Source organism: Schistocerca gregaria, chromosome 2 (genome assembly GCF_023897955.1).
Source record: "Schistocerca gregaria isolate iqSchGreg1 chromosome 2, iqSchGreg1.2, whole genome shotgun sequence".
NCBI lineage: Eukaryota > Metazoa > Arthropoda > Insecta > Orthoptera > Acrididae > Schistocerca > Schistocerca gregaria.
This window is the reverse complement of record NC_064921.1, coordinates 1,038,848,476-1,038,866,196: the sequence shown is the minus strand read 5'-3', so window position 1 is coordinate 1,038,866,196 and position 17,721 is coordinate 1,038,848,476. Positions and strand designations below refer to the sequence as shown.

At 40.0% G+C, this 17,721-nt stretch overlaps 1 protein-coding gene and 1 non-coding gene across 2 annotated transcripts in view; both read right to left on the bottom strand.

Moving 5' to 3' along the window:
• The window catches only part of LOC126336093 (mucin-19-like), a 749,219-nt gene that overhangs the window by 251,464 nt on the left and 480,034 nt on the right, over positions 1 to 17,721 (bottom strand). The gene's annotated exons all lie outside the window — the stretch shown is intronic.
• On the bottom strand, positions 14,865 to 14,939 carry Trnas-cga (transfer RNA serine (anticodon CGA)). The gene has a single exon. It is a non-coding gene; the product is annotated as a tRNA-Ser (tRNA).

Below are 17,721 nucleotides of genomic sequence, written 5' to 3'. Positions count from 1 at the left end.
AGTGGTTGATCACCTCAAGAAGACTAATAACAAACTTATTTATTAAGGCAATTAAATACATGCACCGTATTTAGTCACTAGAAGATACTACATTAGCAAGGAAATTAGCTGTCAGTACTTTATTGAGATAGTATGCAAATATGCAATTTATAAAGAAGACACAGTTTAACATAAATGGCACATTTGTCTCTTTTTCTCCGACAAAGGGATATATATATATATATTGTAGCCTCACATATCCTTAGAGGATTTTTATCACCTGAAAATGGCGTAAAAAGATGTAGGGGGCAAGGAAAAAAGCTTTCTTAAAAGGGGGATTTGGAAAATGATGCAAAAAAATTCCTTGTATCGGCCACTTTTACAAGGGATTGCAAGCTCTATACGAGGCACACCTGATTTTTGCTGATAACGAACGCTCTCTGGACATCACGGGGAGCCTTTCAGAATAAGCGTGAAGCAGAAATGTGCACGTAAAGAAATTTTGTTTCTGGTTGTAGATAACGGTCCAATCGATCGAAACGCATCGTGGATGTTGATTGAAAGCAACTTAGAGAACTGTTTGTTATACACAGTTGTATCTAAAAAAACAGTCCGAAATAAAGCGAAACTCCTTTCTGGCTTCAATTGAATAAAAGTGCTCAGAATCTCTTAGAAATGCCGTGAGACCAAGGGGTGACTGTCTCTCTCTCTCTCTCTCTCTCTCTCTCTCTCTCTCTCTCTTTCTCTGTCTCCCTCCTCCCCCCTCCTCACACACACACACACACACACACACACACACACACACACCTGTCCGCAGCTCCTGGGCTAGTGGAGACTAACGTTGCTCCCTCTGGATAACGGGGTCCCGGGTTGAGCTCCCGACGGGGTTGGTGATTTTCTCCGCCCAGGGACTGGTTGTTTGTGTTGTCCTCACCATTTCATCATCATCATCATCAACATTCGTAACAGTGGCTGGGTTGGATTGTGTAAAAACTGGACTGTGTAAAAATTGAGACTCAACAACGTCATTCCTGACAGTGGGTAGATTGGATTATGTAAAAACTGGACTGCGTAAAAATTGGCACTTTGTACGGGAGCTGATGACCCCTAGAAACCAAACTTCATCACCACATACACTCGTAGAACATATTTATCACGAACACGACGCAATTACAAACCCACAAATGTTTTACTCATAATTCTCACATTTGTCCATTTAAATGTTCTCAGATATATTTTACGAAACAGAAAACTCCTAGCAAATGTGATCTGTATATAAGGGAACACTCAGAGCATTCCGATGAAAAGAGCGATATGTAGAAAAAATAAACTGGAATTCAGAACTATCATTCTATAAAGCACGCTAGCCACTAAGCACACGAAGATGCAGATGAAGCACATAATTACATTTCGCATTTCGCTCACTTCTGAAAGTCGTTTGACCGAGTGATACCTAAGGCAAATTGTGTGCCACATTTTCCTGCTAGCAGCGGGGTGCCAAGTGTTGACTGTTCCACGTGGTCAGTGATAAACCCTGCGTCTAATGCATCAATCATTTGTCACGTCTCACATTATTGCATTACGCATCAATCTCTGCTGCGCCCTAACATGCTGGCAGAGCCATAAATCTCTGTGTGCCCTGCGCTAATTAACCGCAAGCTGTGAATTATTTGCAACATTACGGCCCGGAGTCTCCTTCAGCGTCGGAACACCGGCGTCTCGATACGTATGTTGCCAATAATAATATGTTTTGTCACAGTCGGTATCTGATTTAATTTCACGAACTGGCCCAAAGATAATTTCGTCGGAGAAGCTACATTCCAGTTCTACTCTAAACTGAGCTACAATTTATACTAATTTCGTGCACTACAATCACGATAAGAGATTATCACACAGTTCTTGTATCGTACCTTCTTTCAAATTCAATCCCGAAAATATTACATCTTTGTAAAGGTTTTTTAGAGACCCCTCACAATCACAAAATTTGTTGACTTATTTAAATTTTCAATGAAGCAAAGTGTTTCGAGATATACACCTCACGTTTTAGCCACAATGACAATACAAAAACATTTAACTGAAGTACTCATAGATATTAAAGTGGTGCTGTACAATTATCGCATGTTCAGTGGTCATCCTGTAGGGAAAGAGGAACGTAACGTAATAAGAGAGAAATTCAGTTGTAAGATGGTCTGATGTTCACTTCTTTTTAGAAAAAACACTTCCTTTGTTCTTGCTCGCCATTGTATCCGAGCGGTCCTAGGCACGTCAGTCCGGAACCGCGCTGCTGCTACGGTCGCAGGTTCGAATCCTGCCTCAGGCATGGATGTGTCTACTGTCCCTAGGTTAGTTAGTTTTAAGTGGTTCTAAGCCTAGGGGACTGATGACCCGAGATGTTAAGTGCCATAGTACTCAGAGCCAACTGAACCAACTTTGTTCTTATGAAATGGCTGTCTTCTTGTAGTCAGACACTTCCATTCCTATGGGTTTTGGCCCATGTGTCACCACTGTTCATAAAATTGCAAAAGACACTTAAAACACGACATTACCATCAGTAGCTCTACTTTGAACTGGAAATAAAATGGAGGTCAAAACGAAGCTTATATAATTCCGTAGGCTTCCGCTGCCAGAGTAAGTTTAATTAGTATTATACCCTATCATAATATTAAAAACTAATATTAAAAACTATAATGGAGAAAGCAACGTTTCGGCCACGATTACAGTGGCCTTCTTCTGGGTCATCGATACGTTTCTGAGAAAACTCTCATGTCAGAATAGTGCTTCTTTCGATTTAACTATCGGTATGTGACTCCTGCTGTTACCAGCCACCTGCAGTGTCTTCTGAACATGTTACTGTCACTCCTCTGATGTTGGTAGACGAAATATATTACAAGAAGTGGGACTGTAAAAATGTGATGTTGTAAATTATTTTAAAGAATTACAAACATATTACTGGAACACAGATTAGTATGTAACCTTAACTGTTAATTTTAACAATGCCGAACTGAATTTGATGGAGAAACGGGAGTTCTTGAAGTCTGTAACTTCGTTTCGGAGCTCGTTATTTCACTTTTGGCCATGGATGAATTTTTACATTTCCTCTAAGATGTCTCTTTTAGTATTGTAAGATGATTATCTATTACAACGCTGTGTCCTATTTTCCTGTATGTTTCGATATTGCTGACTTACTAGCCTTATAAAAACTAGTAGAAGCCGACCTCGGGGAAGATCAGTTTGGATTGCGTAGAAATACTGGAACACGTGAGGCAATACTGACCTTACGACTTATCTTAGAAGAAAGATTAAGGAAAGGCAAACCTACGTTTGTTGCATTTGTAGACTTAGAGAAAGCTTTTGACAATGTTGACTGGGATACTCTCCTTCAAATTCTAAAGGTGGCAGGGGTAAAATACAGGGAGCGAAAGGCTATTTACAATTTGTACAGAAACCAGATGGCAGTTATAAGAGTCGAGGGACATGAAAGGGAAGCAGTTGTTGGGAAGGGAGTGAGACAGGGTTGTAGCCTCTCCCCGATGTTATTCAATCTGTATATTGAGCAAGCAGTAAAGGAAACAAAAGAAAAATTCGGAGTAGGTATTAAAATCCATGGAGAAGAAATAAAAACTTTGAGGTTTGCCGATGACATTGTAATTCTGTCAGAGACAGCAAAGGACTTGGAAGAGCAGTTGAATGGAATGGATTGCGTCTTGAAAGGAGGATATAAGATGAACATCAACCAAAGCAAAACGAGGATAATGGATTGTAGTCGAATTAAGTCGGGTGATGCTGAGGGAATTACATTAGGAAATAAGACACTTAAAGTAGTAAAAGAGTTTTGCTATTTGGCGAGCAAAATAGCTGATGATAGTCGAAGTAGAGAGGATATAAAATGTAGACTGGAAATGGCAAGGAAAGCGTTTCTGAAGAAGAGAAATTTGTTAATATCGAGTATAGATTTAAGTGCCAGGAAGTTGTTTCTGAAAGTATTTGTATGGAGTGTAACCATGTATGGAACATGGACGATAAATAGTTTGGACAAGAAGAGAATAGAAGCTTTCAAAATTTGGTGCTTCAGAAGAATGCTGAAGATTAGGTGGGTAGATCACATAACAAATGAGGAGGTACTGAATAGGATTGGGGAGAAGAGAAGTTTGTGGCACAACTTGACGAGAAGAAGGGATCGGTTGGTAGGACATGTTCTGAGGCATTAAGGGATCACCAATTTAGTATTGGAAGGCAGTGTGGTGGGTAAAAATCGTAGAGGGAGACCAAGAGATGAATACACTAAGCAGGTTCAGAAGGATGTAGGTTGCAGTAGGAACTGGGAGATGAAGAAGCTTGCACAGGATAGAGTAGCATGGAGAGCTGGATCAAACCAGTCTCAGGACTGAAGACCACAACAACAGCAACAACTAGCCTTATCAAGTCTGAAACAGTCAATACGTTGTTTATAACGGGTTGCTTTGCACGGAATATAAACGCAGAAAGTTTTAAATTAAAGTTCAAAACATCACCGTGCAAAGTAATCACGAAACCTATACCATTTGATTACACCAAACCCTCCCGCTCCTTTCTCACTGTCTATATCGAACTTCTGCTAACATATCAGCACGCCTTCTTAACTACCAAGACAATGGCATTCTTTACACTCGACCCACACAAAACTATATCAAGGATATATAAAAGAAGCATATACCTGTTGGTCTACAGTCAAACTCTGTTACAATTTGCATTCGCGAAGGATTTCTCTGTTTTCGCTTAGTACAGTTTATGAATATCGAGTGGTAAAATTAAAATGTGATTTTTTTTTTAAATTTCAGTGTGTTAGCTGCACTGAGCAGAAGGCTAACCAAACACACACGTTCATCAATTCAAAGGATATCGGCTAGTATCGACCAATATTCAGTGCAACCTTTAATCTGCAACTGAGGCATTTTGACAGAATACTGCGATGGCTTTCCGTTATAATTGCGTTTAATATTACGGTATGTGATATCAGAGCTAGAGCCTCTTGAAAAGGAATGTAACATTCATATTTTCAAGAATAGTTCCCGCTCTCAACTCTATTGTTTCGTAAACTGTTGTGTGATTATTGCAACGCTACTGTGTCGTCATTGTTGCAGACTCATCGGAGATTTCACAATTACAAACTGGAAGGTGTACGTCTCCTGTTTGAACCCTGGTACTGGATAGGAGAGTGTTTTATTAGAATGTTTTATTTGTTTGACATTTAAGAACAGTCATTGAGGAGATTCAATGATTTCAGTTATTCTGTATGAGGAAGGTGCTAAATGTTACCCAAAATCCTCCCCCTCCCTCCACCCATCTTGTCGCGTTTGTGAAGCATATAGATTCAGTTTCTTGCACGACTACAGTCACATTGTCATTCTCAGAATTGTAAGTGGCTAAACGGTACATTAAACCAAAGTTGAGGAGAGTGCACAGTTGAAATCAAGAACAGCTACGAAATTTGATGTACCAGTCTTGTTGGCTAAGACTCACTCGTCGGTAACTATGCTAACGGAAAAAAAAATCGAAATACCAAGGAGGAGATGCGTGACGTAAACGAAAGTTGGTAGACGTGTTTCTCCATTGAAATATGATGTCTATTCAAGTTTCGCGCTAGAAGCTCAAGAGTGGCGCTAGTAACGCCACTGTGAACTTGGAAATCAGGTTTGCTTTAAATAAATACTGTAACGGCCACGAGCGTTAGTTGCATTTGAGAATGGACGTGGTAAGTTGATATTGGTCAAGAATGTCTTTAAGGCGACAAAGGCGTCATTATCGATACCTCACTGCAACAGTAATCTATGCAGCAGCTGGCACCACAGTGAGACAAAGGACTGTTACGAATCGGTTACCCCAAGGACACCTCCAAGCCAGACGCTCTGGAGCGTGCATTCCTCTGACCCGAAACCACCACCATTTGCGACTTCAGTAGTATCAAACGAGAGCTCATCGGATGGCAGGATGGAGATATGTTGCGTTTTTCGATGAAAGCCGATTCTGCATTTGTGCCAGTGATGGCCGTGTGCTGGTTAGAAGGAGGTCAGTTGAATACCTGCACCCACCTTTCTGCGTGCTAGACACACTGGATCTACACCTTGAGTTATGGTCTGGGGTGAGATTTCGTATGACAGCAGGAGCAGTCTCATGGTTATCCCATACACACTGACTGCAAAATTGTACGTCAGTGTGGTGATTCAACCTGTTGTACTGCCATCCATGAAGAGCACTCGACAGGTTTTTTTTCCAACAGGGTAACGCTCGCCCACATACCACTGTTGTACCCCAAGACGGTATAGTGTCGACATGTTGCCTTGGCCTGCTCGTTTACCAAATCTGTCTCCAATATAGCATGTATGGGGCATCACTGGACGCCAACTCTAGCGACATACACAACCTGCATTAACAGTCCCCATGTTGACAGAAAAAGTGCAACAGGCATGGAACTTCATCCTACAAACTGACATCCGGCACCTGTACAACACAATACATACACGTTTGCGTGCTTGCATTCAACATTCTTGCAGCTACACCGATTATTATTGAACCAGTATGTCACGATTGCAAATGCTGAGCTCGCGCTTACATTAGCGTGTGATCTTACAAAGTTAATCTTCTAAATACGTCACCTAGACAAGCGTACCTATGAAATTTCATTACTCTAATTATTTTTTGGAGTGGCGATTTTTTCCATCGCAGAAAATTAAAAGCGGTGAAGGACAGACTTTAATGTTCGCAGGCAACGGAATTACTAGAGATGAATCATAATTCAAAACGTTGCTTTGTATTGCTCTATGTAATGAAGGAATATCACAAATGAAAATGTAAATAAAATTTTTCTGAATGCTCAATGATGTTTCATTTGGTCTACGAAAACACATAATCTTATGTATCACATTAAATGGAGATCAAGTATCTCACAGTACTGTTCATTCTTTTATCTCATTTTGTGTACATTTTACTAGTTCCATATTACCCAGCAACAGTTGTTGTTGTGGTCTTCAGTCCAGACACTGGTTTGATGCAGCTCTCCGTGCTATTCCATCCTGTGCAAGCTTCTTCATCTCCCAGTACATACTGCAATCTACATCCTTCTGAATCTGCTTGTGTATTCATCTCTTGGTCTCCCTCTACGATTTTTACCCTCCGTGCTGCCCTCCAATACTAAACTGGTGATCCCTTGATTCCTCGGAGCATGTCCTACCAAACTATCCTTTTTTATAGTCATGTGGTGACACAAATTTCTCTGCGTCCCAATTCTATTCAATACCTCCTCATTAGTTATGTGATCTACATATCCAATTTCAGAATTCTTTTGTAGCACCACATTTCAAAAGCTTCTATTCTCTTTTTGTCTAAACTATTTATCGTCAACCTTTCACTTCCATACATGGCTACACTCTATACAAATACTTTCAGAAAAGACTTCCTGACATTTAAATCTATACTCACTGTTAACAAATTTCTCTTCTTCAGAAACGATTTCCTTGCCATTGCCAGTCTACGTTTTATATCCCCCCTACTTCGACCATCATCAGTTGTTTTGCTCCCCAAATAGCAAAACTCCTTTACTACTTTAAGTGCCTCATTCCCTAATCTAATTCCCTCAGCATCACCCGACTTAATTCGACTACATTCCATTATCCTGGTTTTGCTTTTGTTGATGTTCACCTTTTGTCCTCCTTTCAAGACACTGTCCATTCCGTTCAACTGCTCTTCCAAGACCTTTGCTGTCTCTGACAGAATTACAATGTCATCGGCGAACCTCAAAGTTTTTATTTCTTCTCCATGGATTTTAATTCGTATTCCGAATTTTTCTTTTGTTTCCTTTACTGCTTGCTCAATATACAGATTGAATAATATCGGCGATAGGCTACAACCGTGTCTCACTCCCGTCCTAACCACTGCTTCCCTTTCATGCCCCTCGACACATATAACTGCCAGTCACTTTATTCATGAAAAATTCCGTACTGTGTAAAATTGTATCAGAGAAAATCGGTAAATTACAAGGGGAGGTGGCTGTGGGGGATATCGTGTATGGTCGACCGAGTATTCAGAAATACACTTCTGGAAATTGAAATAAGAACACCGTGAATTCATTGTCCCAGGAAGGGGAAACTTTATTGACACATTCCTGGGGTCAGATACATCACATGATCACACTGACAGAACCACAGGCACATAGACACAGGCAACAGAGCATGCACAATGTCGGCACTAGTACAGTGTATATCCACCTTTCGCAGCAATGCAGGCTGCTATTCTCCCATGGAGACGATCGTAGAGATGCTGGATGTAGTCCTGTGGAACGGCTTGCCATGCCATTTCCACCTGGCGCCTCAGTTGGACCAGCGTTCGTGCTGGACGTGCAGACCGCGTGAGACGACGCTTCATCCAGTCCCAAACATGCTCAATGGGCACAGATCCGGAGATCTTGCTGGCCAGTATAGTTGACTTACACCTTCTAGAGCACGTTGGGTGGCACGGGATACATGCGGACGTGCATTGTCCTGTTGGAACAGCAAGTTTCCTTGCCGGTCTAGGAATGGTAGAACGATGGGTTCGATGACGGTTTGGATGTACCGTGCACTATTCAGTGTCCCCTCGACGATCACCAGAGGTGTACGGCCAGTGTAGGTGATCGCTCCCCACACCATGTTGCAAGGTGTTGGCCCTGTGTGCCTCGGTCGTACGCAGTCCTGATTGTGGCGCTCACCTGCACGGCGCCAAACACGCATACGACCATCATAGGCACCAAGGCAGAAGCGACTCTCATCGCTGAAGACGACACGTCTCCATTCGTCCCTCCATTCACGCCTGTCGCGACACCACTGGAGGCGGACTGCACGATGTTGGGGCGTGAGCGGAAGATGGCCTAACGGTGTGCGGGACTGTAGCCCAGCTTCATGGAGACGGTTGCGAATGGTCCTCGCCGATACCCCAGGAGCAAGAGTGTCCCTAATTTGCTGGGAAGTGGCGGTGCGGTCCCCTACGGCACTGCGTAGGATCCTACGGTCTTGGCGTGCATCTGTGCGTCGCTGCGGTTCGGTCCTAGGTCGACGGGCACGTGTACCTTCCGCCGACCACTGGCGACAACATCGATGCACTGTGGAGACCTCACGCCCCACGTGTTGAGCAATTCGGCGGTACGTCCACCCGGCCTCCCCCATGCCCACTATACGCCCTAGCTCAAAGTCCGTCAACTGCACATACGGTTTACGTCCACGCTGTCGCGGCATGCTACCAGTGTTAAAGACTGCGATGGAGCTCCGTATGCCACGGCAAACTGGCTGACACTGACGGCAGCGGTGCACAAATGCTGCGCAGCTAGCGCCATGCGACGGCCTAACTCCGCGGTTCCTGGTGTGTCCGCTGTGCCGTGCGTGTGATCATTGCTTGTACAGCCCTCTCGCAGTGTCCGGAGCAAGTATGGTGGGTATGACACACCGGTGTCAATGTGTTCTTTTTTCCATTTCCAGGAGTGTATTATTCGCTGTGAAACTTGAATCCGCATCTTTATACCAAGGAAAAGAGTTTGAATTACTAATCCAGATATTTTATTTGCGTTTTGATCAGGACAGTGCGAGGTAATATCCCATAGATGTTCGGGCTCACATGCGGTTCCTCTTCGTCACAATGTCTTGGCTCTAACTCGTCAAGAGTTGAACCGCACGTACCGCATTACTCGCCCTAAATTAGACACTTGTGACCCTTTGGTTAAATTGTCTGGCTGATGGCAAGTTTGCGAAATAGGAAGTTAAGGTACCATACAGTGACAATAATAATAATATCGGGAACTAAATTAACGACCCATAAATGATGTAGGCCACACATTTACGATTTGGTTGGAATAATGTTTATTGAAAAAGCAAACTAATTGCAAATGTGATCGTATTTAGAATTGCTGTTACACTCGAGCGCATATCCGTTTGACACATTTCGACCATTCACAGTCTCATCGCGAATTACAAGTTCGATACTTCACCTCGTTAACTATACGAAAAGTCAGAGTTCACACCAGACGCGCGGCTGCTCACCGTGATACCACAAAACGCGACATTTTCTGAGTCGTTTCACTTCCAAGCTGTCTAAAGACCGACTGTCCGCTTTCGCGTCTCAACCCCAACTGTACTCTGCCGTCCCCGGCCGCGTTTCCCGCGCGCCGAACATCTTCTCTCAACTGACTAGAGCAGTTACCTTCCCTCAATCCTTCTATTTGATTGGCTACAGCTTATTCTACATTATTTTATATTTTAAAATATTTAAATAATCAAACCTTGGTCACTTCACGTTCTAAATATCCATTACATAATAAACGTGAAATTCCTTTACATAAAATCAGTAAAATTTACTTCTTAGCTTTGAATGCCACTGCCAGTAGCCTTGCTCCAATGTTGTTCCTGATAAATACATAAAGAACAAAAGAAACTGTTATGCACTACACTTTAGAATAAATATTCCATTACCTAATGATCCAATAAGGTGTAATGCTGTCATTGTTGAGTGTGTTTTGTGTGGAGGAAATGATGATCTGATGTCTAACTGAAAATACTGATAATTCAAATTTACTATATCTTTTAAACCAATAAAGTTACAGAGTTGATATTTACAACGTTTGTCATTTTAATGATGCGCTTCCATATGAAATGTCGATCGTTAATACCGACCAAAGAGTTCAGATTGGAGCATTCAGATCTTTGTTACAAAACTTACTAATTTCACTTTAAGAGTAAATCCTAAACTATTATAGATATGATCAATATTCAAGTTTTATTGGGATCACCATGAAAATTTATGGAGGATGACAGATTAAGGTTACTGTGACTTGATTCACTGCATGACTACAGAATTAAATAGTTTCCTTAAATGTCTCCCTTTATGGCCCATCTTAGGTCCACCATATCTGACACTGCTAAGTCTCCTTGGCCACAAAAGCCTTCTTCTGAGTTTCCCTATGACTTAGGTTCGCGTCTGTCTCACTCGCACACTATAGCACTTAGGCCTCGATAGACAATATACGCCTGTGAGTTTCCCCGTCTCGTGATGAATCTTTGCACTTTGTGGCACAGGGTCCTTGGACGACAGGGTTCGTTTCACAATTACTGAAGACTGACTCATTCGGCCATATATTTAAATGAGAGCGAAATGCTCGTTAACTCACAACAGACCTAATGAAACATTGGAGTTTTATGAGGAATAAGTGCCATTAAACATTGGTCCTCGCTGTAGAGATAGATTTCTTAGGGTAACAGAGTTTATGAATAATATAAATTATATTTTAACTGGGTAATATTTCATTATATTCACATACTTTCATGTGTATAAGGACAGTTGACATGCGGCAGTTGCTGGAAAGGATGCACACATACCTTAATTACTTTGAAATACTTTGTTTAATTGAATTTAGACAATATCTTAATGTTAGTAACCGGTAACACTTTCATCATGTGACTTTTCATTTATTACCTTTATGACGTTATTGCCATTTTCAAGTGATCATTTATTACCCAATGGTAATGAGTCACAACGCATTCTGTATCACAGTTTATGGCCATTCATCATATGCAGTACCTGACTATAGAGTAAACATCATGTCAACGCCACTTATATCGTACGTGGAACCAGCATTAGCACCAATTTAGCACCAATACAATTCACAACTTAAAACGTCATGCAGGTAAATTTCAATGTACACTTCGCAAGGTCGTCTTCCTTGCTTGTAGTCTGGTTATTACATTTTGAAAATAATCTTATGTAATTAAGAAATAAAAAGTTCAAAGAACGATTAGGTGTTAAATATGCAACCGACACTGAGGTCAGTACAAAAGATAGAGTTTAATGTGCCATACTTACTATAGTCACTATAGTAAAAAATATGTGGAGATGGGCCAGACCAGGAGAGAGAATCAGCGCCTGTATTATTGGCAGAAACATTTTAGACCTCCTTTTAAGAGATTTAGAAAATCCATAGCAACTTAAAGCAGCATATGTGAATAGGTAATTAAAAGTTTTCCAAATACACGTATAGGTGTGAACTACTGCTCCACTGAGCTTTCTACGGTAGTAGAGAATCTGTCAAAAGATAAGCTAATAATAGCTCTGATCTGAGAAACACAAACTAATTTCACTTAAAGTTTGCAACATGTTACCTTACTGTGGCAACTAGTATGAAGTTTAAGGTAAAGTTGACGAACTTATATACCACTTGAAATATGTATTCCAATGCATTTATTCAACATCACGGAAGAAAGTGGTTTATTCTAGTCACAACGAAGCTAATTCTTGAAATTGTTAATAGCATTCAAATGATTGATGCAGTATGCATACTTATTCGAGACTCACCACTTCTCACAATCTTAAGGAAGGCTGGAAGTGTGGCTTGTCTGTATTATATTCTGCAGTACTACAGCCGCTTTCAAAGCGAAATTTAGGAAGTTGCCTCTTTTTCTTAAATTGGCATTACTAGCGTAGAAAAACAAAGAGTATATCGAGATAATGACTTATTCCGCTTGTTACTGTCTTGTCTTTATTGCCACTTTCTGGGAAAGGAAGTCAGACGGTGAAAAAATCCCAATTACTTCGTCTCTTGCGGCAGCATCAAGTAACGGAAATTATGAATGCTCCTACAGTTAGGATCTTGAAGCTGTAACGATTTAAGAAGGACCTCTGGAAATAATTATGTTACGATTTGATACTTCCCGTCCCACTTACATCACTTGGGTCCCGAATGGCTGTAATCGACGCCATAGTGGACACTGTAAACGTGAATCCCAACTCTACATATTAATGTAGTAGTAATTGTCACAACAAGGTAAAAATTACACTTGCAATTATTTCTTTGCATCATGAAGAAGCCCTCAGATTGTTTCTTTACAAAAGGTATCTAATTTCCTTATTAAATATCTTAATGCAACTATTGACAGAACAATTACAACTTTTCTTCTATCACATGCTGCTTTATTAATGTAATATTTTTATCAGATTTTTGTTTTGAATGGGAAACGCTTCAGTGCACACACTATGTGTTACGTTTTCCTGCGATGGTTTTCGATATGAAGTTTTAGTAGACGATGGAGATTGCTGCGGGTTCAACCATTGCTGCTACGAAAGTTTTTATTGTAATGGTGTGGCCTGCAATAATGCATACTATGGAGCAGTTGTGTGCACTAGTTTGTAGTATAGGGATCTCTCGGCAGAAGCGTTACTCCTCCAATCAAGCTAACGGGAAATTAGAGGACTAAAGTGCTTGAAGTATTAGCACTGTTCATTGTACGGCAGTGGAAGTGAGTGCGTACAAATAAGCCGTATCGATCGTGGAGGGCAGTACTCTCAAATCTGAAAATATTGTTACTTGTTCAACTGCTCACATTTCGTGATAAACGTAGAACACACAAATATGTATATAAAAAAGTAATATTGAAAAAATATTTATGTGGCTACATGTCTGGAATTGTTGTCTCTAAGAATGACTATTTTCTAACGAATAATTCCAGGTAAGCTGCAATAGTTTACTTACTACAAGTTTGATTTCGGTTATAGCTCTGTTCTCAAGTAAACTAGCAGATTTTTACATTTGGTGAGTCAACTTACGTTTGTAAAGTTGTACACAAAGGTCAGTGTACACATAAACTTACATCTACTTGGAATAGATGTTCATATAACATCAGTGAGTAGACAGTTGACTGTCTCTCTGTTGTTAGATTGTTATGATCAGTTAAGTTCTAATTGTATACAATATTTTCGTGAAGTACTTTTGGCAGCTGGACTGACAGTTTATTCTCGTTGATACTTTATGCTTACAGTGTAATCTTTGCTAATCGTTGATGCTAGTTGTGTTTCATTTTTATTATAATTTTGTTGTGATTTGTATCTATTACTATCTCCTCTTTTTCGTTTACTGTGTTTTTATCTGTTTTCGTTTCCAAAAATATCTATGAAGTTTTCTAGATAATTTTTATGTTGAGATGAGTTTATTCACTAACGATGCCGTTTCATGTGCTTTTTGTAGAAATACGTATTTCTAGTTCTTCAAGATGTTCACGGCATATTATTTCAGTGTTCTGTGGAATTTATAATGATTTTTCCATATGTTCTGCTTTTGTAATTTTAATTTTTGAGATACAGATGAAAAGCTGAATTGATTACCGGCGCAATTTCTTGTGTGTTCTTTGAGTCTAAAGCTTTATTTCACAAATTTGCCCCATATGGAATTTTGCGCAGTCGTTAGATGAAATTTTGTGTCTGGGTCGCAAAAGCAAGGATTTTGGTTTTTGTAGATCGAATTTTTGTTTTCAGATGGTTATTTGTTTGGAAAGCTAGTTTTAAGGTTGGTCTGTTTAAGGTTTGATTCATTCGATATTTATCCAGAGTATGTTGCTTTTCGTTTAGTTTTATTTGTTAATTTAAGTTTTTATGTGTGTTCTGATTTTTAGGTTTTGTGTGTTTTTTATATTGTTCTTGAATATATTCGGTTTGACATTTATCAAGAACCCACCAACTTGCATCCAAAACTAAACTTTACAATGTAAACGGAAACAAACAGATCCATAAACTTTCTTGACCTTAAAATCAGCAGTGATAACGATCATCACTTTTTTTAATCTATACAAAACTAACTACCACAGAGCGCATAATCAGTAGAAGTTCTTGTTATTCCAAACCGAAAAAACGCCTATTTTAACTCAATAAGCAACAGAGTAATCAGTTTACCTTCAGAACGCCAAGCAATGAAAAATGAACCTAGAATACCCCAATATATAGCCCAACAAAGTAATTTAAACAGCAGTGTAGTTACCAAACTGTAAGAAAGCGCACTATACCTAAAATAGAAACCATACACAAAATTAACAAGAGAAATCAAAACTGAACAAAAATCAACCTGTGTGCCCGACCGAGACTCGAACTCGGGACCTTTGCCTTTCGAGGGCAAGTGCTCTACCATCTGAGCTACCGAAGCACGACTCACGCCCGATGCTCACAGCTTTACTTCTGCCAGTATCTCGTCTCATATCTGCGCACACTCCGCTGCATAGTAAAAATCTCATTCTGGAAAAATCAACCTACTTATCGACAGTATACTTGAGACAAATATCAATCAAAATGAACCAAATCTTAAGTAAAACAATAAAAAAGTTAGTTTTCCGAGAAACAACAATCTGAAAACGAAAATTCGATCCGGAAAAGCCAAAATCCCGGTTTTTGTCAACCCAGATACAAACAGAATTTCCTGCAACGACTGCACAAAATTACATATCGGGCAACTGGTTCAAAATTTTTGGGGTTAGACTCAAAGAACACACAGGGAATTGTGACACTAATCACTAAAGCTTCTTTCCTTCATCGCAGAAATCAAAACCGCAAACACAACATATCGAAAATACATTACGAGTTAGGGTAAAGACGAATGTTCGATAGAGTCGTCGGCTTTGGACAGTGGCCTAGTGACGTAATGCGAATGGCTGCTGCCACGCCACCATTTGGTGCATGTACATACAGTTTTGTCAGTTGGCGAAGGCAACGAATTTGAAAGCAAAATAATTGTGGTGATGCATTGATCTATAGTTTAGCCATAGGTGTAGGTTAGGCTGGAAAGTAACTGTTTGACTGTGAGTTGTCAAAACTAACGAATGTGATACTAAAAGAAAAACATCTGGTTGTGGTTACAGACTGATCTGTACCTTAGCCCGTTAGAAAAATCGCCAATAACATCACTTTATAGTAGCCATATTGTTTACGGCGTTCGTCGCTTTTTTTCCTATGTCACTGGTCAAAGCCGACGACTCCTATCGAACATTCGTCTATATCAGAAGTTCTACAAAGAACACGAAAAACCTATTGAAAATTCGTCTGTAGAAAACGTTCTACACAGAAAGCTAAAAGAACATGCCATGAACATAATGCAAGAATTACAAATATATACAAGCACAAAAGATATCCAAACGATGTCCTTAATGAAGAAACCGATCTCAAACAAAAAAATTATCTAAATAATTTTAATGACATTTTGGGAAACTGAAACAGTATACAAAAAGCAAAAGACATCATAGATACAAATAATAACAACATTATAATATCGGTGAAACAAATAACATCACTGCCTAGCAAAAATTACATTGTTAACGAGAATAAACTTTCAATCCAGCTATCAAAAGTACTTTACGAAAATATTCTATGATATCGTGGTTATACAACGTAACAACAAATAAAGTCGACTGTTCACTCACTGATGCAATATGGAAATGTAGGAAGCAGTGTGAATTTGACCTTAACTTTCAACGAACACATCATGTAATTTGCAGTAACTCTGATCCACAGGAATAATTTTGTTAAGAACGCCATTATGTAATACACATCTATGTCGGTCTATTTTATTAGACTCGATCGATTTCGTTCTAGGATCAGACCGTCATCGGATCGAAAAACCATCTCAGCTATGGATTTGCGTCACTGGAATAACAGTTATCGGATGTACATTATTTCGTCATTGGTATTAGCTGCACATACGTAACATGATTTCCATCTAGCCTTATTACGCAAATGCTTAGATGAAGTAGTTTCTGGACCCAATGAAGGTCTGCTCCTAAGCTGAACTCGACAGTCTCCAATGAAATACGCCGTTATTGCTGTGTATTGCATAGTGCAGTTCTTAACATTTGTGAAAACTGCAATTTTTTTCTTTCAGATATTTACAAGGTATAGTAATAAAATTTTATTTGTCAGCCCGAAAACAAAAATTTACTGATTTAATCTTTTGTTTATTAGGAGGCAATGACTGCTGCACATGGACGTCAACGCGCCACACAACCACACCAGAAGGATAGCTCAGTCGATTAGCACTTGATCGATGGAGTAAATCATTTTATGTTCGAACCAGTAACGATGAGCTGGGATTCTGCTACGTGACGATTTCTATCCTTACTATAACAGACTTTTAAGTGCAACCAAACAAAGTAATTAATTACGTAACTTTAATCTTTCGAGGATATAGTGAAATTTTACCCCATTTAATCGCCAAGAAAAACTTTAGCCCAGGGGCAGTTCGTGTTTTATCCACCACGGGAAGAAACGTCCAGACAAGAACAGTTTTTACTAACGCCGAAGGTTTCAATTAAGATGCATGCAAGAGTGGAGGGGCTGAAGGGGTGGAATGAGTTAGAAAACTGCTGCGGAAGCAGAGGGAACTTTACAGCAAACATAAATGTAGCCGAAACCTTGCGGACAAACAAAAATTACGTGAAACGCAATGTAGTGTGAGGAGGGGTATGCGAGAGGCGTTCAATGAATTGTAAAGTAAATTTCTATGTGCTGACTTGGCAGAAAATCCTAAGAAATTTTGGTCTTACGCCAAGGCGGTAGGTGGATCAAAACAAAATGTCCAGACACTCTGTGACCAAAATGGTACTGAAACAGAGGATGACAGACTAAAGGCCGAAATACTAAATGTCTTTATCCAAAGCTGTTTCACAGAGGTGGACTGAACTGTAGTTCTTTCTATAGATTGTCGCACAGATGAAAAAATGGTAGATATCGAAACAGATGACAGAGGGATAGAGAAACAATTAAAATCGCGCAAAACAGGAAAGGCCGCTGGACCTGATGGGATACCAGTTCGATTTTACACAGAGTACGCGAAGTAACTTGCCCCCCCCCCCCCCTTCTTGCAGCGGTGTACCGTAGGTCTACTAGAAGAGCGTAGAGTTCCAAAACATTGAAAAAGAGCACATGTCATCCCCGTTTTCA